The sequence below is a fragment of the Littorina saxatilis genome, linkage group LG16 (genome assembly GCF_037325665.1).
Source record: "Littorina saxatilis isolate snail1 linkage group LG16, US_GU_Lsax_2.0, whole genome shotgun sequence".
In the NCBI taxonomy this organism is placed as follows: Eukaryota; Metazoa; Mollusca; class Gastropoda; order Littorinimorpha; family Littorinidae; genus Littorina; species Littorina saxatilis.
Window position 1 is genome coordinate 40,947,921 of NC_090260.1, and position 17,571 is coordinate 40,965,491.

The 17,571-nt window shown below is 40.4% G+C and overlaps 3 long non-coding RNA genes across 3 annotated transcripts; 2 read left to right on the plus strand and 1 right to left on the minus strand.

The window, feature by feature from the left end:
* Window positions 1–311: 311 nt before the first annotated feature.
* Window positions 312–5,707, plus strand: LOC138951064 (uncharacterized). Its single transcript, XR_011450969.1, has 3 exons — window positions 312–864; window positions 1,395–1,543; window positions 3,559–5,707. It is a non-coding gene; the product is annotated as an uncharacterized lncRNA (long non-coding RNA).
* A 6,675-nt stretch (window positions 5,708–12,382) lies between these two features.
* On the minus strand, window positions 12,383–13,553 carry LOC138951066 (uncharacterized). Its single transcript, XR_011450971.1, has 2 exons — window positions 13,446–13,553; window positions 12,383–12,784 (listed from the first exon to the last, which is right to left on the minus strand). It is a non-coding gene; the product is annotated as an uncharacterized lncRNA (long non-coding RNA).
* Window positions 13,554–14,104: 551 nt separating this feature from the next.
* Window positions 14,105–16,284, plus strand: LOC138951065 (uncharacterized). The gene is made up of 2 exons (XR_011450970.1): window positions 14,105–14,533; window positions 15,080–16,284. It is a non-coding gene; the product is annotated as an uncharacterized lncRNA (long non-coding RNA).
* The last annotated feature ends 1,287 nt before the right edge of the window (window positions 16,285–17,571 follow it).

Consider the following 17,571-nt stretch of genomic DNA (forward strand, 5'->3'; position numbering starts at 1 on the left):
AGAGGGTGAATACAGCGAATGAAATTGTTTTGAGCGCTCTAGCGCCGTTAGTTTGTCAGAACAGGAGGTGGTCCATATTAGGAGCCGGTGTAACACGAGAAAATTACTCCCACGAGATTATTACTCCGGAGTAAACATTTCGTACGAAAAAGTTACTCCCTTCACGAAAAAAGCACTCCCCCATTACACGAGAAAATTACTCCCCAAGACAGGTGAGTTCCGAGTAAACATTTCGTACAAAAATGTTACTCCCCTGACGAATATGTGTATGACCGTTTTTACCCCGCCATTTAGGCAGCCATACGCCGCTTTCGGAGGAAGCATGCTGGGTATTTTCGTGTTTCCATAACCCACCGAACTCTGACATGGATGACAGGATCTTTTCCGTGCGCACTTGGTCTTGTGGTTGCGTGTACACACGAAGGGGGATAAGTCACTAGCAGGTCTGCACACAAGTTGACCTGGGAGATCGGAAAAATCTCCACTCTTAACCCACCAGGCGGCCGCGGCCGGGATTCGAACCCTCGACCTTCCGATTACGAGGCCGACGTCTTACCACCCCGCCACAGCGCCCGTCGTGTGGCGATAACAATAAAGATATGTCATAGTGATTTGAATTCTGCTGCAGGTCAGTCGCCCCCCACCTCCTGCTCCTGACCTGGTTGCCTACTACAACTTCGAGGAAATACGACAGGACACCCTTCAGCTTGCTGCACCACGGTGTCTCTTGGAGAACAGCAAGGAACAGATACAGGTGGGAATAACCGAAGCCAGCCAAGTGAAACTGTTGTCCTCTACGTTATGACTACGTACTCCAGCAGACATCAACTTGTGGTCGACGTGCGTGGGATTTGCTCAAAATACGTAAGTATTCGTCAGTGTTTGGCTTCTCGAATTAAGTTTCAACTTAATCTCTGTCTCGAACCACAGGCGGAAGGTATCGTTCACTGGACCACTACTTACATAGAAAGACTATACTGAACGAATCGTCGGTAAGCTTACCACACTGTCATTCTGTCATACTCATAGTGATGTCACTGATACATGTGTACAGGTAAACATGGCTGTTTGCTGAAAAATCGTTGTGAAAAATTGTAATGTCTCTGAAGTTTGATTCAGTCCGTCATTCATTTTGATGGGACGTCAACCCTTGGTGAGGCTAATAATAATATTGTTTTGATCTGTATTCTGCCAGTGCCATTGCCAACTGCCATGGTTGTTCTTGTGGAGTTCTAGAACAAGCTCTGGTTTGAATGACCAGCTAAATGCTAATAATAGTAAATAAGTACATTATTTTTGCATTAGCGGGGTATACAAAATATGTTATTAAAAAAATACTGCATGGTTTTGCTTGATCAAATCATTTATCAGCTAACAATATGCTTTTATTTCAGTTGGACCTGACTTGACCATGGTTCCGTTGTCTCCGCAACAACAGCTTGATTGAGATACAGGCATGTCCAGTTTTCAGCAAGTGCAGGCTGAGTGTGAAGATCTGATGGCTGATCTAGACACAACATAAGCTGCTTGACACTATTCCAAGGTAAGCGAGAAGCTTTGAAAATAGTTACTTTAATTCAGTAATGCGTAATTATGTATGCAATACTCCTGCTGGTGAGTTCACTACAAACAGGTACTACATTAGAACTAGAAGAATAGGTTCCACAAGAACATTTCTGACTGTTGATGCCACTAAAACTCTCGTTACATCCTGCATTCTGTGTAGATTAGATTACAGCAAATCCCTTCTCATAGGCTGCCCTGACTCCACTCTCCAACCCTTGCAAAAAGTACAACACTCTGCAGCACTCCTCTCATGAAAGAACTTCACTGGCTTCCTGTGTCTCAACGTATTAGGTATAAAGCTGCCTGCTTCTGCTACAAGATCATCTCTGAATCGGCACCTGCCTATCTTTCGGAACTGGTCTCCCTCTACACTCCCTCTCGCACCCTTCGTTCTTCTGCTGATGCTCGACTTCTTCGTCAAGGTTGCTTTAAACGCAAGGCTCATGGCTTCTGCACGTTTTCATATCATGGCCCTCAGTTATGGAATTCACTCCCCTTTCTATTACGTCACTCTCCATACATTTCATCTTTTAAGTCCAATTTGAAAACTCACTTGTTCCAACAACATTATGGATAGTTCCTTAGGCCAAACAAAAAAATAGTCTGTTTACGGTAACATCGGCCCAAAAAATAGGGTCGGTAGGTCGGGATTTTTTTTTTCTCCAAAAAACATTATCAAATTATTTTGCCAAAAAACAAACTTTGTTTTAAAATTTTGATTTTTTTTCTTTTTTTCCCAAATGCCAAAAAAAAAGTCTAGGGTCGCGCAAAAAATAGGGTCGGTCGGGATACCGTAAACAGACTTTTTTTTTTTGCCTTAGCATAGAGTCTGGGGATGTGAGATGTGCATGATGTGTTGTTTGAATCTGACAGTGATTGTATGAATTTTTTATACACGTATTGTTACCCCCCGCGGGTTAGGGGGAGTCCCATATTGGTTGGGACTAGAAAGAATTTACCCGATGCTACCCAGCATGTCGTAAGAGGCGACTAACGGTTCTGTTTCTTCTCTTCTTTTGTCTTATTTCTGCCTTACCAGTCCTTTCACCTATATTTCCTTCCAAGAAAACTCTCCCTACTATTCCCTGCAGTTTTCCAATTCTTTTCTTGTTGTCTTATTTCTACCTGACTGGATCCATCACCTTTATTTCACTTACCAAAAGTCTTCTTTTCCACATCCTTATTTCTCTGCACCCCGCATGTCGTATGAGGCGACTAACGGATTCTCTTTCTCCTTTTACCCTTGTTAAGTGGTTCTTGTATAGAATATAGTCAATGTTTGTAAAGATTTTAGTCAAGCAGTATGTAAGAAATGTTTAGTCCTTTGTACTGGAAACTTGCATTCTCCCAGTAAGGTCATATATTGTACTACGTTGCAAGCCCCTGGAGCAATTTTTGGATTAGTGCTTTTGTGAACAAGAAACACTTAACAAGTGGCTCTATCCCATCTCCCCCCCCCCCTTTCCCCTATTCCATCTCCCCCCTTTCCCTCGTCGCGATATAACCTTCGTGGTTGAAAACGACGTTAAACACCAAATAAAGAAAGTACACGTATTGTTGTCACGCGCTTTGAACTTCTGATAAGGCGCTTTATAAATGCCCGTTATTATTATTATTATTATAAAATAATAAATAGATACACACTTGTAAACTTATGTTAGTTTTCACACGTGAGCATGAAGTGCCTTTATGAGGAATGTATAGTGGCTTGCAATATTGAATTTGAGGGATGTTTGCAGTTATATAATATATTACATTATTAGCACAGCTCAGTTTTCTTCAGGGTTCCGTGAGAACAGTGAAATTCTCCTTTGAGGACTGAAAAATATCTTGGATAATTGGTCTTAATTGGGGGGGGGGAGATTTAAAACATAAGTACATTCACATGTGTTTTTCATTTTCACTGTGTAAAGGTGGGGAGGTCCTTCTCTACTTGTTTCTTTGTTTTCCCATTGACATATATTTTTGTTCTTGTCTATATTTTTTACATAGGTGCTGTCCTCATCCCCAGCCGACTGTTTCCGCTGAAGCCGTGAAGGATGCTTCTTCATGTAGGCGTGGACATCTTTTTCGTCGCCGTGCAAGGCTTCCAGTTCCAGTACCATATAATTTTGTGAATACTCTAGGGACCTGTCATCAACTTTGGAAGGACGCTTTATTTTAACACTTTGTACCCCATCTATGTTGACCAAGATTTTTTAAGCCGAGACCAGCTGTGCTGCAGCAGGTCAGTCAGAATTGTAGAAACTGTATCAACCTAGAATGCTGGCGTTAGATCAACGTTACAGGAAGCGACTGAAGCTAACAGTCTTAGTAGAATGCGGATATGTGCCGAATGATAACAGATGCAATGTACATAGTGACTGTGTGTACCTGGGAGACAAGGAGTTAAGACCACATCTGAACTGAGGATTTAGTCTCTCCATAATCAAACGCTGAAGAAGATTTCAGAATTAACTTTGTTAGATAAATTATGGTTGTTATGATCGCCACATTTTAGGTCCCCCCCCCTTTTTCAAACTTCCCCGCTTTTCAGACCTTACATTTTTGGATTTTCTGTTCACAACCTGTTGTACATTTACCTACATATTAAGCAGATTTCCTCCTTTTTAAGACAAGCTTTTTGACTCACATGCGAAGCAAAAGTGAGTCTATGTACTCACCCGAGTCGTCCGTCCGTCCGTCCGTCCGTCCGGAAAACTTTAACGTTGGATATTTCTTGGACACTATTCAGTCTATCAGTACCAAATTTGGCAAGATGGTGTATGATGACAAGGCCCCAAAAAACATACATAGCATCTTGACCTTGCTTCAAGGTCAAGGTCGCAGGGGCCATATATGTTGTCTAAAAAACAGCTATTTTTCCCATTTTTCCCATTTTCTCTGAAGTTTTTGAGATTGAATACCTCACCTATATATGATATATAGGGCAAAGTAAGCCCCATCTTTTGATACCAGTTTGGTTTACCTTGCTTCAAGGTCAAGGTCACAGGAGCTCTTCAAAGTTGGATTGTATACATATTTTGAAGTGACCTTGACCCTGAACTATGGAAGATAACTGTTTCAAACTTAAAAATTATGTGGGGCACATGTTATGCTTTCATCATGAGACACATTTGGTCACATATGATCAAGGTCAAGGTCACTTTGACCCTTATGAAATGTGACCAAAATAAGGTAGTGAACCACTAAAAGTGACCATATCTCATGGTAGAAGCACCATTGTACTTCCTATGTCTTGAATTAACAGCTTTGTGTTGCATGACCTTGGATGACCTTGACCTTGGGTCAAGGTCACATGTATTTTGGTAGGAAAAATGTGTAAAGCAGTTCTTAGTGTATGATGTCATGAAAGGTCAAGGTCAAGCATGTGAGTCGTATGGGCTTTGCCCTTCTTGTTTTTTTATTCTTGGAGGCCTGAAAAGGGGGTTTGGAAGGACACTGTATTTGTTTGTTCGAAATTCAGAATTCAAATAATTCTTCATCAACGAGTTATTACTGCCTCACCATAGCAGTTAGGCCAGTCTTACTAACTCTTACTTTTATTAATGTGCCGTGATGCAAAGACGTTGAGCAGTTTTCAGATGTTTATGAATCTAGGGCTTTCAAAATTTACTGACATGTTGGACTCCATGACATCCAAACATGAAGTTCAGTTACCCCTTTTTAACTTTGAAGGTCACATTGTGGGCGAATTTTTAGCAAAAAGTTGGAACATGGTATGACTGTTCTTACTCACAAGGGAAGTGATTTTGTTATTTACTGATTTTCATTTTGTGTGGCCTTCTTTCACCCATTTAATCAAATGTTCATACCCAAGGGAAGTAATTCACATATATCTATGGCCAATGTTTTCACAGGGCATCTGCCCCCCCCCCCCCATCCTCCCAACACACACTCACATGGGCTAAAACTTACATGGCCCTTATGGGTATGACTCTCTTACTCACAAGGGAAGTAATTTACTGATGGTGTGTTTTCATTTCGTGTGGCCTTCGCCGATTTAAATAATTTATTTTAGCTTATCCAATTATAGTGTGGATGAACACTGTCTCCACTCAAAATAGTCCTTTGCTATTGTACATTGTGAATCAGCGTTTTTGTTTTTGTCCTGTTTGAATAAAGTGCAATCATTTTACAACCAAAGTGTTAATGTTAAAGATGTTTACATAATGTGTGACGTGAAGGATGATGCATTTGAAAACTAATATTGTTAAATGTAAATTGACCTGTGACAAGTCAGCATAGTGCAATATCCAAGCATGAAACTCGCACACAATTCCCAAACAACATGCTTTCTTTTCCACAAAATTCCATCCAGGTGAAAACAATTATGTGAACGTCATAACATGGTGTTTTTTTTACATTAATAATCAAGCCTTACACCAACTAACATGGTGTTAATAGGCATTTGAGCAAGCTTTAACACCAACATAACATGGAGTTAATAGGCATTTGAGCAAGCTTTAACACCAACATAACATGGGGTTTTGCATGTTATACCAGCAATAACATGATGTTAATCACATTCCAAGCAAGCTGTAACACCACCAAAACAAACAGTTTTGCAAGTTAAGTCTACGATAACATGATGTTAATCACATTACAAGCAAGCTGTAACACCACCAAAACAAGCAGTTTTGCAAGTTAAGTCTACGATAACATGATGTTAATCACATTACAAGCAAGCTGTAACACCACCAAAACAAGCAGTTTTGCAAGTTAAGTCTACGATAACATGATGTTACTTGGCGTTAAACCAAAGCTTTAATGCCATCAAAACTTGGAATTTTTGCATGTTACAGACATGCTGTAACATGGTTTAACATGATGTTTTGACCGTCGCAAAACGCGCTGAAATTCCAGGCAATTTCGCAGCGATAACTTCAACAAAATCCAATCAAAATCTGGCGTTGTTGTGAACACCAAAATGTAATAAACCCATTAAAACTTGAAGTTTTGTTGGGATTTTCAGTAGTTTTGTAAGATACAAAACGCCACTTTTTGCCCAGTGACTAGAAGCACATGACTTTCAGTGTGTACCTTTAAGTTAATAAAGTACAATGTATTGCTGTAAACAGTCACTCACTCACTCACTGTCAGGATATCTCATTCTCAGTGAAACTGTGTGTCAAGTTCTATTATTTTTTTCCTTTGTGCTCTACACACATGCATACATGTTATACATACCATATATATATATACATGTTATGTAATAGGCCTATACATATGTATATGCACACATCAACTTGTCTACATTGTATGTCTGTCACTATATCAGTCTATGTGAACACATTCAGTTCACTGATTCAGTCAAAACTTCACTAAATGTAAAAGGACTTATAACATTTTATATTCTAGAAAGATATCAATGCCACTGTCCCACAGTATCATAAGAATCAAGCGTTAATGTTGGTTTGGTCGTCTGTTGTCGTTTTTATATTTAGTCAAGTTTTGACTAAATATTTTAACATCGAGGGGGAATCGAAACGAGGGTCGTGGTGTATGTGCGTGTGTCTGTCTGTCTGTGTGTGTGTGTGTGTGTGTGTAGAGCGATTCAGACTAAACTACTGGACCGATCTTTATGAAATTTGACATGAGAGTTCCTGGGTATGAAATCCCCGAACGTTTTTTTCATTTTTTTGATAAATGTCTTTGATGACGTCATATCCGGCTTTTCGTGAAAGTTGAGGCGGCACTGTCACGCCCTCATTTTTCAACCAAATTGGTTGAAATTTTGGTCAAGCAATCTTCGACGAAGCCCGGACTTCGGTATTGCATTTCAGCTTGGTGGCTTAAAAATTAATTAATGACTTTGGTCATTAAAAATCTGAAAATTGTAAAAAAAATTAAAATTTATAAAACGATCCAAATTTACGTTTATCTTATTGTCCATCATTTGCTGATTCCAAAAACATATAAATATGTTATATTTGGATTAAAATCAAGCTCTGAAAATTAAATATATAAAAATTATTATCACATTTTTTTTTTCGAAATCAATTTAAAAACACATTCATCTTATTCCTTGTTGGTTCCTGATTCCAAAAACATATAGATATAATATGTTTGGATTAAAAACACGCTCAGAAAGTTAAAACGAAGAGAGGTACAGAAAAGCGTGCTATCCTTCTCAGCGCAACGAATACCCCGCTCTTCTTGTCAATTCCACGGGCACTGCCTTTGCCACGGGCGGTGGAATGACGATGCTACGAGTATACGGTCTTGCTGCGTTGCGTTGCGTTCAGTTTCATTCTGTGAGTTCGACAGCTACTTGACTAAATATTGTATTTTCGCTTTACGCGACTTGTTATATTTAGTCAAGTTTTGACTAAATATTTTAACGTAGAGGGGGGAATCGAGACGAGGGTCGTGGTGTATGTGTGTGTGTCTGTGTGTGTGTGTGTGTGTGTGTGTGTGTGTGTGTGTGTGTGTGTGTGTGTGTGTGTGTGTGTGTGTGTGTGTGTGTGTGTGTCTGTCTGTCTGTCTGAGAGGAAACTGTTTTACAACATGTGAAAGTCTCTGAAGGATTGGTGAGCGCAGGATAAGATAAGAGAGGGGGTGAAGTGAATAGTGCAAAGAGGGGGGACGGAGGGGGGTTTAACTATTTTGATTGCTGATGCAATCGCCAGCGGCTAGTGGCACTGGAGGGGTGATGACACGGTTAAGTGAGGCGGAGGGGGGTAGCTGTCTAGCCAATGTGTCTGGCCTTGATTGGTGGTAGTCCTGAGTCCTCAAAGTGGGGGAAGGGGGAGGGGGATGAGTGGGCAGTAGAGAAGTGACAGATTTTGAGATCGCCCGCGAGAGATATTTGTTCGCCGGCCGTTCCGATTGACTACGTTGCCTAACCACTTTGTGCTTCAGCGAAATTTTAACCCGCCCGGCGGGCGATTTCAGAGGAATTTCGAATCCGCCCGACGCGATTTGAACCCCCCGGGGGTGATCGGGCGACCGCCAATATTCACCCCTGGTCTAAAGGGTGCAAGAACTATATATAGTGGACAGGAAGTGGATTTTGCTCAACGGCCAACTTCTTCAAGATTTATTATACTATTTTTTTCAATCAGAGGGCCTCTGACATGTCAAAAGTGTATTAGACAGCAGGCTGACTAGCCAGTGGTCACAACAGTGCTTCAAATCAAAAAAAATATGGACCAGTGAATACAAAACTTAGGACGAGCAACATTACAGTTGACGATGCTTGGAAACATGGTTTATGAATGAGTCGTCGTCCTACACAATAAAATCAGTGTCAGTGTCTCTCTCTCTCTCTCTCTCTCTCTCTCTCTCTCTCTCTCTCTCTCTCTCTCTCTCTCTCTCTCTCTCTCTCTCTCTCTCTCTCTCTAGTTTCCATTGTGTACTCGGATAATGCATGCAATGCTCTTAAGTGCTTTGTTTTTTATGTTTATACTCGATCATTATTTTGATGTTTTACTAGTTTAATACTTTGATTAGATACTGCTCCTTTTAGGTATGAAATGATAGCATGTGCATGTGTGTAGGTAAGCGAGCGCACGCTCGCGCGCGCGAGCATGCATGTGTGTGTGTGTGTATGTGTGCATGTGTGTGTGTGCATGTGTGTGTGTGTGTGTGTGTGGGTAAGTGTGTGTGTGTGTGTGTAAGTGTGTGTGAGCTTGTGTGTGCGTGTGTGTGTATACGAGGGTGTGTGTGTGGATGTGTGTGTGTGTGGATGTGCGTAGTCTTTGCTTTCGTTTACAATTATTTTCTGTAGTATGTTCCAAGGACAGGTTGGAAAGATTAGGCTAAGCCTAAAACCTTTATCCTTATGTAATAAAGTTCTGAGTTCTGAGTTCTGAATAAAGTTCTGAGTTCTCTCTCTCACGCTCTTTCTCTCACGCTCTTTCTCTCTCTCTCTCTCTCTCTCTCTCTCTCTCTCTCTGTCTCTCTCTCTCTCTCTCTCTCACACACACACACACACACACACACACACACACACACACACACACATACACACACACACACACACACACACGAGTACAGACTCGCGCACGCGCACTAACACACACACACACACACACACACACACACACACACACACACGAACACACTTATTCACACCACACATACACACACACACACATACACACACACACACACACACACACACACACACACACACACACACACACTAACAGTAACACTAACACATGTGCACAAAATGCACACACACACACCGCGCGAGAGAGAAAGACTACAGGGAGGCATGACGTCATGATGCATAAATTGACGTCAAAGCCTCTCGACGTCATCTTCTTACGCGAGCTTTATCCATAGACTTGAAAACTATGGAATTTCTACCCGGCCAAAGCGGCCTTGGGTGGCGTTTGCTCAAAAAACGAGGGTCCTATTTTACCCACCGTATTTTAGTTATAGTATGTTCCCAATGTGGTGAACTTCCATCCCCAACTGTAGCATTTACTCGTGCACAACGAATCCTTCTTTATCATGTATTATAGTATGAACATTTCTCAAGTCGATTACAGTATAGCGTTCGTGGTATACCTCCAGCTTCGCTGGGATAATGGTCGAAGTTAGCGGATCATGAAACATGCAAGCTTCAGCGCAAGCAAGGGATTAATGCGCGGTTGAAGAGTTCTGTGAAAATCATTCAATTCTGCTAACACTTTCTTGCAGTTTGTTTGGGTTGGAATAAAATCAAGTTCATAGTTATGCTTTGTTTTCTGCTGAGGCGATAAAGGCAGATACTGTTGTGTTCTTTTCATGTTTTGGTATCACAAAGGAAGTTTTCTTACGTCGAGTAGCAGACGAACTTTCGCGCCCGTGTTCAAACGTCAAATACTGTATGAAGTTCGGTTTTCTGATGCAAAACATTGTATGGAACCGCTTCCTATTCTCGACATTCAAGGATGTGTGCAGTTGCTTGTGTTTATGAAATGAAATATAATTGACCAACATCCCAATAAACATGCCAGAACTGGGCCACTGCTGGCTTTTTGCTGGCAAGTTTGGTAAAGCTGGCCATAAAAAAACCAACACTGGGCCAATTATGGTTTGCCAACAAAGGCCCAGTTATGGCTTGCCATCACTGGCCCATCTCTGGCATTCCAGTAATATCCCAGTCAGCACACGATATCGGGTCGATATCGGTCCGATATCGGATTTGACCGGATATCTCGGACCAAGATATCCGATATCGGTCCGATATCGGTCCGATATTGGATTCCAAGTTTGCTCATCAGATTAACGTTAAATTAATGTTAACTTTTTACGTTAATTAAGTTAACATTAATTTAATGTTAATCTGATGAGCAAACTTGGAATCCGATATCGGACCGATATCGGACCGATATCGGATTCCAAGTTTGCTCATCAGATTAACATTAAATTAATGTTAACTTTTTACTTTAATTAAGTTAACATTAATTTAATGTTAATCTGATAAGCAAACTTGGAATCCGATATCGGACCGATATCGGACCAATATCGGATATAACGTTAAATTAAAGTTAATTTTGTTTACGGCTAATGTCAGTTTTACCAAATAAAAAGCATAATATAATGGTTAGATTAACGTTATTTAAACATGTGTTTTTTTACGTTGAGTGCGAAAATAAAAAGAACCAAAATAAAACTATAATTAAATTTTTTATTGAGATTTTTTTTTTTTTTCCTCAGACCAAGATATTCTGATATCGGTCCGATATTGGATTCCAAGTTTTCACATCATCGCCAATACAATCCCATCCATCACACCAATATGGGCACGATATCAGACCAATATCGGATACGATATCGGGTCGATATCGGACCGATATTGGATTCCGACATTGGGCCAATAAAGTTGACGTTAATTTAACGTTAATCTGATGAGCAAACTTGGAATCCAATATCCGACGGATATCAGGCAGATATCGGATATCTTGGTCCGAGATATCCAGCCAGCTCCCCGATATCGGACCGATATCGGACCGATATCGGGATACGATATCGGGTCCCGATATCAGATTTCAAATCGGGTCGATATAGGATTACGACATTGGGCCAATATTGGATATAGGTCCGATACAAAGAACCAAAATAAAACTATAATTAAACTTTTTATTAGAATTTTTTTTCTCCCTCAGACCAAGATATCCCATATCTGCCCGATATCGGTCCGATATTGGATTCCAAGTTTGCTCATGAGATAAACGTTTAGTTTTTACGTTAATTTAACGTTAAATTAACATCAAATTAACGTTCATTAAAACAAAACCATAATATAAAGTTAAATTAAAGTTAATTTTCGTTTACGGCTAATGTCAATTTTACCAAATAAAAAGCACAATATAATGGTTAGATTCAAGTTATTCAAACGTGTGTTTTTTATGTTGAGTGCAAACATAAAAAGAACCACACATAAAAACGGTCATACACGTAAAATTCCACTCGTGCAAAAACACGAGTGTACGTGGGAGTTTCATCCCACGAATCCAGAAGAAGAAGAAGAAGGAAGTGTGCATGCTAACATGAAACAAAACAAAAGACAAATAAATAAAACCATTAGAAATATGTTGTGAGAATATGTTCTAAACATTTATTCATCATTGCCATGATATATATACTGTACATTTAAAAAAAACACACACCATAAAACCATGATAAAAATGTCGGAAGTTGAATCAGTTCTAAAGTTTCTGGAAGTGAGTTTGGATACATGTATCCCACTTTTAGGTTTTGTACCTAGAAATTTACCAATTCTATTCCATCTTTTGGGTTTAAAAAAAATAGTCTTCGCACAGCTAGGTATCTTGTACATGTATCCGAATGATGCCAGAGACACAAGGAAAGATGAGGTTATTTGCAACACCACCAGCAGAGGAAGAAGTCATTCACTTTGCAGCAGCAGATAAAAAGAATTGTTGAATTTGAAGCAGGAGCAGACACAGAAGTTGTTGAATTTGTAGCGTCATCTGCAGACAAAGAAGTTGTTGAATTTGCAGCAGACGATATACTTGTTAAACCTGCAGCAGCAAACGAAGAAGTCATTCACTTTGCAGCAGCACCAGACAACAAGAATTGTTGAATTCGAAGCAGGAGCAGACAGAGAAGTTGTTAATGTTGAGTTTGCAGCAGACGATATATACTTGTTAAATCTGCAGCACCAGCCTTGGAAAAAGTTGTTGATACAACCAGTGCAGACGATGGCATGTCTGCAATAGGAGACTTTGAAGATCTGCTCCAAATGCTATGACATCTGCAAAGACAGAGAATGCAACAATCTTAAAACATAAAGAATTCAGTGTGATTTGAGAACTTCAGTGTAAACACTATAATTATGTCTTCTTTGTTAATGCTCTTTGCTAAATATAGAACTGAAGGTAAATAAGGTTTACATTGTCTTTGCATTATGCCAATATTTGTTGAATTTACTTGTGTATATATATGCTAACTTTGATAGCATTCTTCTGTGTTTGAATGAAATGCTCTTAGTCAATGCTGCCTGGCATGGATAACAACCACCCCCCCCTCCCCCCAACACACACAGAACACCTTCCCGAAGTTTTTTCCAAGACTAAGACTGAGTAAGAGTAAGACAATAATATGTCAGTTGGACCTGGACTAAAAATATGTATAGGTCCAGATGTCCCGGCTACAACAAATTGTTCTGTCAGAAGACCTCTTATAGTTCTTTATGTCGAAATTGATGTGATGGTCGACCAGCCAAGATTTAGAACAATGCGTCATAAGCATGTATTAATGACCCCAGACCGAAGCCTGACAACAACACTGCCTTCTCTCATAAATGATTTTCAGTTATAAATATAATATGACTGCTGGAACATTCATCAAGCGTTAACGTGGATTTTACCTGCAAACACACACACACACACACACACATACACACACACACTTACTTGGCCTCAAAAGCCAGAATGTCACTTGTCAGGGTTGTAACTTGTAGTTTACATCCCTGTGAATGCTTTCTGGTATCCTCATGGTATTTTCCTCCCACCCTGCAATGAAAGCATTGATGTGTGAGTTGCATTACAGTAGAGAACAGTGGTCAATCAAAACTTGTTTTAAGTGTCTTTGAAAAGACGATTTTCGAAAATAACTCTCTGAGATCTCTTATAAATGTTACTGTACAGTAATGAATTAGACCAGAAGCTGTGAGATTGAACAAATGTGTGAAAATGTGTGGCAATTATCAGATTGACAGAGAGAAATAAAATATCAGAGAGAGAGAGAGAGAGAGAGAGAGAGAGAGAGAGAGAGAGACAGACAGACAGACAGACAGACAGACAGGGAGAGAGAAACAGACAGGGAGAGAGAAACAGACAGAGAGACTGAAACTGAGAAAGACAGACAGAGCAAGAAACTAGAAAGACAGAAGGCAGGAAAGAAAGAGAAAGAGAGATAAATTCACCTTTCCAATCGTTATGCATGATATTGCTTTGATATTGGTGACTCGTATCAAAAATAAGTCAACAATCACAATGCCAACGGATTCTGAACTTATGAATATGATTATGAATTTACAACACAAGTCACACAGTGAAGTAACATTACCTGAAAGTTCCATTTGCCATTCGCTCAGCGTCATAAGATCTGTATTGTGTAGTCCTGATATATGCTGAAGTGCAGCATGTTATCTTATATCAGCAGACACACTGGCTTTGAAGTTGCAGGAGTGTTAAAAACGGTAAAAATACAGTACAAACTTTCTTGAGTTCGATTCGACAGAGAAAAGTCCGAGAGTAATGTCCCTTGGCGATCACGGGAGGTCACTCAGAATTACTTGTCCGGCAGTTACTGAGTAAACAAATGGCGAAATGCGTTGGGAAGATTGAAAACAGGCAGTTGCTAGAGCACTATGTTATACAACATCAGAAACGATCCTGACTGGACAGTCCAATACTAAGACAGAAGGAGGAAGACAGAACTGGACTGGTTTCAAGAGTGTTCCAAACAGTCGATCATCATGCATCACGTAAAACGTTGAGTGAGTATCGCCTATGCCTATGAACTTGGAAGATAGTTTTGCTAATTATTGAGACTTGATGTATTTTTTTCTCTTGGAATATATGAGACTAAAAAGTGTGTTTGTTTCTTAGGTGTGTGTGTGTGTCACTGTGTGTGTTTGTGTCACTGTGTGTGTTTAGGTGGTTGCTGATTTTCTTTATTGTTGTTGTAAAAATAAAATGGTGATTTTAACTAAGAATCCTTTTATGGTTCTGTTGTGCATAATAAACAGTTTTTATTCTTTCAGATTTATAAAAATACCTCTCTACACACACACACACACACACACACACACACACACACACACACACACACACACACACACACACACACACACACACACATTGAATGTAGACAAATAAATCTGCCAGTGATGGAAGAAATGGTGAAGAACAAATGAAAGGTGAGGGAGGTTTTGCAGACAGCATGTCTCCTTATGAAAGCACAAACATGTTCATACAATGTCAACATTTTATATGATCATCTTGTTGCGTCATACTCATAACGGTTAATCTTTTTACTGCAGCTGGCCGTGAGGAAGCGCCATATTCAAACCGACAACAAGCAATTCGAACAGGTGCTTGCGAAGTGGTTGACAGGATTGTCGGATCGTCTACATGGTGGGAGGATGTCGAAGATCAACACAGAAAACGAGGACGAGGACTAAGATGAAGATGGTAAATAAAATTAGTGCTAATGTGCTGACAGCCAGCAAGGAACACGCCTCTCGGATTCACTCTCTTCATTTTGTGTTATTTTGCCTCTATATGATATAATGCCTCTACATATATATATGATATAATGCCTCTGCAAGGATTCCCTAGGCCTACTGTTTTGGAACAAATGCTATGTGCAATTATGTCGGAGAATGGGCTGACATCGTTCAATACCGACTGTTGTGGCGACTGAACAATGGCGATACTGCGTTTTTGATGTTCGACAAAGGCGGCCATGAAAAAGTGCGTCGGTGGTGCTACGTTGTGTGTCTCCAACTTTCAATCGCAGCTGACAGTGTCAGATTCAGGCTGTATGGTGCGGAGTGATGTTGTTGCGAGTGACGCTGATAGGCGGAAGGTGACAGACGATGCCAGATATGACGGAGACAAAGAACATCAATGGTCTAACCTAGCTGATATGTTTCAGAGGATGAGCGAGGAAAGCACCGTGAGGATAAAAGAGATGGTCTGAACATTTCCCGTTCCCCACCCTTGTGAAGAATTGGAGCGTAACAATCATTTGTTTTGATTATCATGACTGGACAGAACCGTTGCGTGACCAGTCCGTTGTTTGTTGCAAATCGAAAGACTTATTTAGTTATAATTGATTTCATAACTGGTTATCCGTTTGCGACGATTTTCCCGTCTCCTTTGTGTTAATTTGATTCATGCGTTTTGTGAAGTTATTGTTATTTCCTTATTCCAAGGGGGCTATCGCCTTATGGAATTAAATACTTTGACTTTGATGGGTCACATGAATCGTGACACTCCATAATTATTCGGTGGGGACCCATTGGTTAGTGGTCTGCTCTGCAATGCTGTGAGTCATGGGTTCAAGCCCGTCCTTTGGCAGCAGAGTGGATGACATTTCAGTGGATGAGTTATCTTATCACAAGGTCAGTTATTAATTGTATTAACTGTTGAATTTTAATTGATAGTTGTAATTTGTTTATGTTGCATTGGTAACTTATGTGTTTTCAATGATACAGTTGGTTATTAAATTATTCTCATTCTGCCTTTGACTCACTTTCATTTGTACTTGTGTGACAATGTTTATTGACTCACTTTCATTTGTACTTGTGTGACAATGTTTATCAACTACTTCATCTTATCATTTCTGTCTCCTTTTAAATTTTTCTTCTGTTCTTGGGCCAGAAATCCAATATTTACGGATTACAGCAAATTTTAGTGCAGGTCAAAGACGAACAAGTGCAAAAGCAATTGCCAAGCATGAAGCATGTTTTCATTAGTCAGGAACTAAAGTCAGAGATTCGAAGATGATCAGATACGGTCATAATGCCAACTATTCGCTGGTTTTGCTTCATCAACTCTGCGGGCAGCTTCCAGGAAACCAAAGTTTTCAGGTTCAGGGGGAAGTATGGTTGCAAAGCTGACACTTAAAGGAATTGACGGAAGGGCACCACCAGGAAACCACGGAAGGGCACCACATATATCGGTTCCTGATATCGGACCAATATTGGTTCCCGATGTTAGGCCGATATCAATTCTCTATATCGTACCGATATCGGACCAATATTAGTCCAATGTCGGAATCCGATATCGACCCGATATCGTCCCGATTTGCAATCCGATATCGGTCCGATATCGGGATCCGATATCGGTCCGATATCGGGATCCGATATCAAACTGATATTGACCTGATTTGCAATCTGATATCGGGATCTGATATCGGGATCCGATATCGATTCTCTATATCGTACCGATATCGGACCGATATCGGACCAATGTCGTAATCCGATATCGACCCGGTATCAACCCAATTTGCAATCTGACATCGGGATTTGATATCGCGCCGATATCGGGATCTGATATGAGGCCGATACCGATTCTCTATATCGGACCGATATCGGGTCGATATCGGGTCAGATATCGGTCCGATGTCGTAATCCGATATCGGTCCGATATCGACCGGATTTGCAATCCGATATCGGTCCGCTATCGGGATCTGATATCGATTCTCTATATCGGACTGATCTATCGGACCGATATCGGACCAATGTCGTAATCCGATATTGACACCGGTATCAACCCAATTTGCAATCTGACATCGGGATTTGATATCGCGCCGATATCGGGATCTGATATGAGGCACGATACCGATTCTCTATATCGGACACGATATCGGGTCAATATCGGGTCGATATCGGTCCGATGTCGTAATCCGATATCGGTCCGATATCGACCCGATTTGCAATCCGGATATCGGACCGATATCGGAATCCGATATCGACCCGATATCGTATCGATATCGGTCCGATATCGGACCGATATCGGGGTGCTG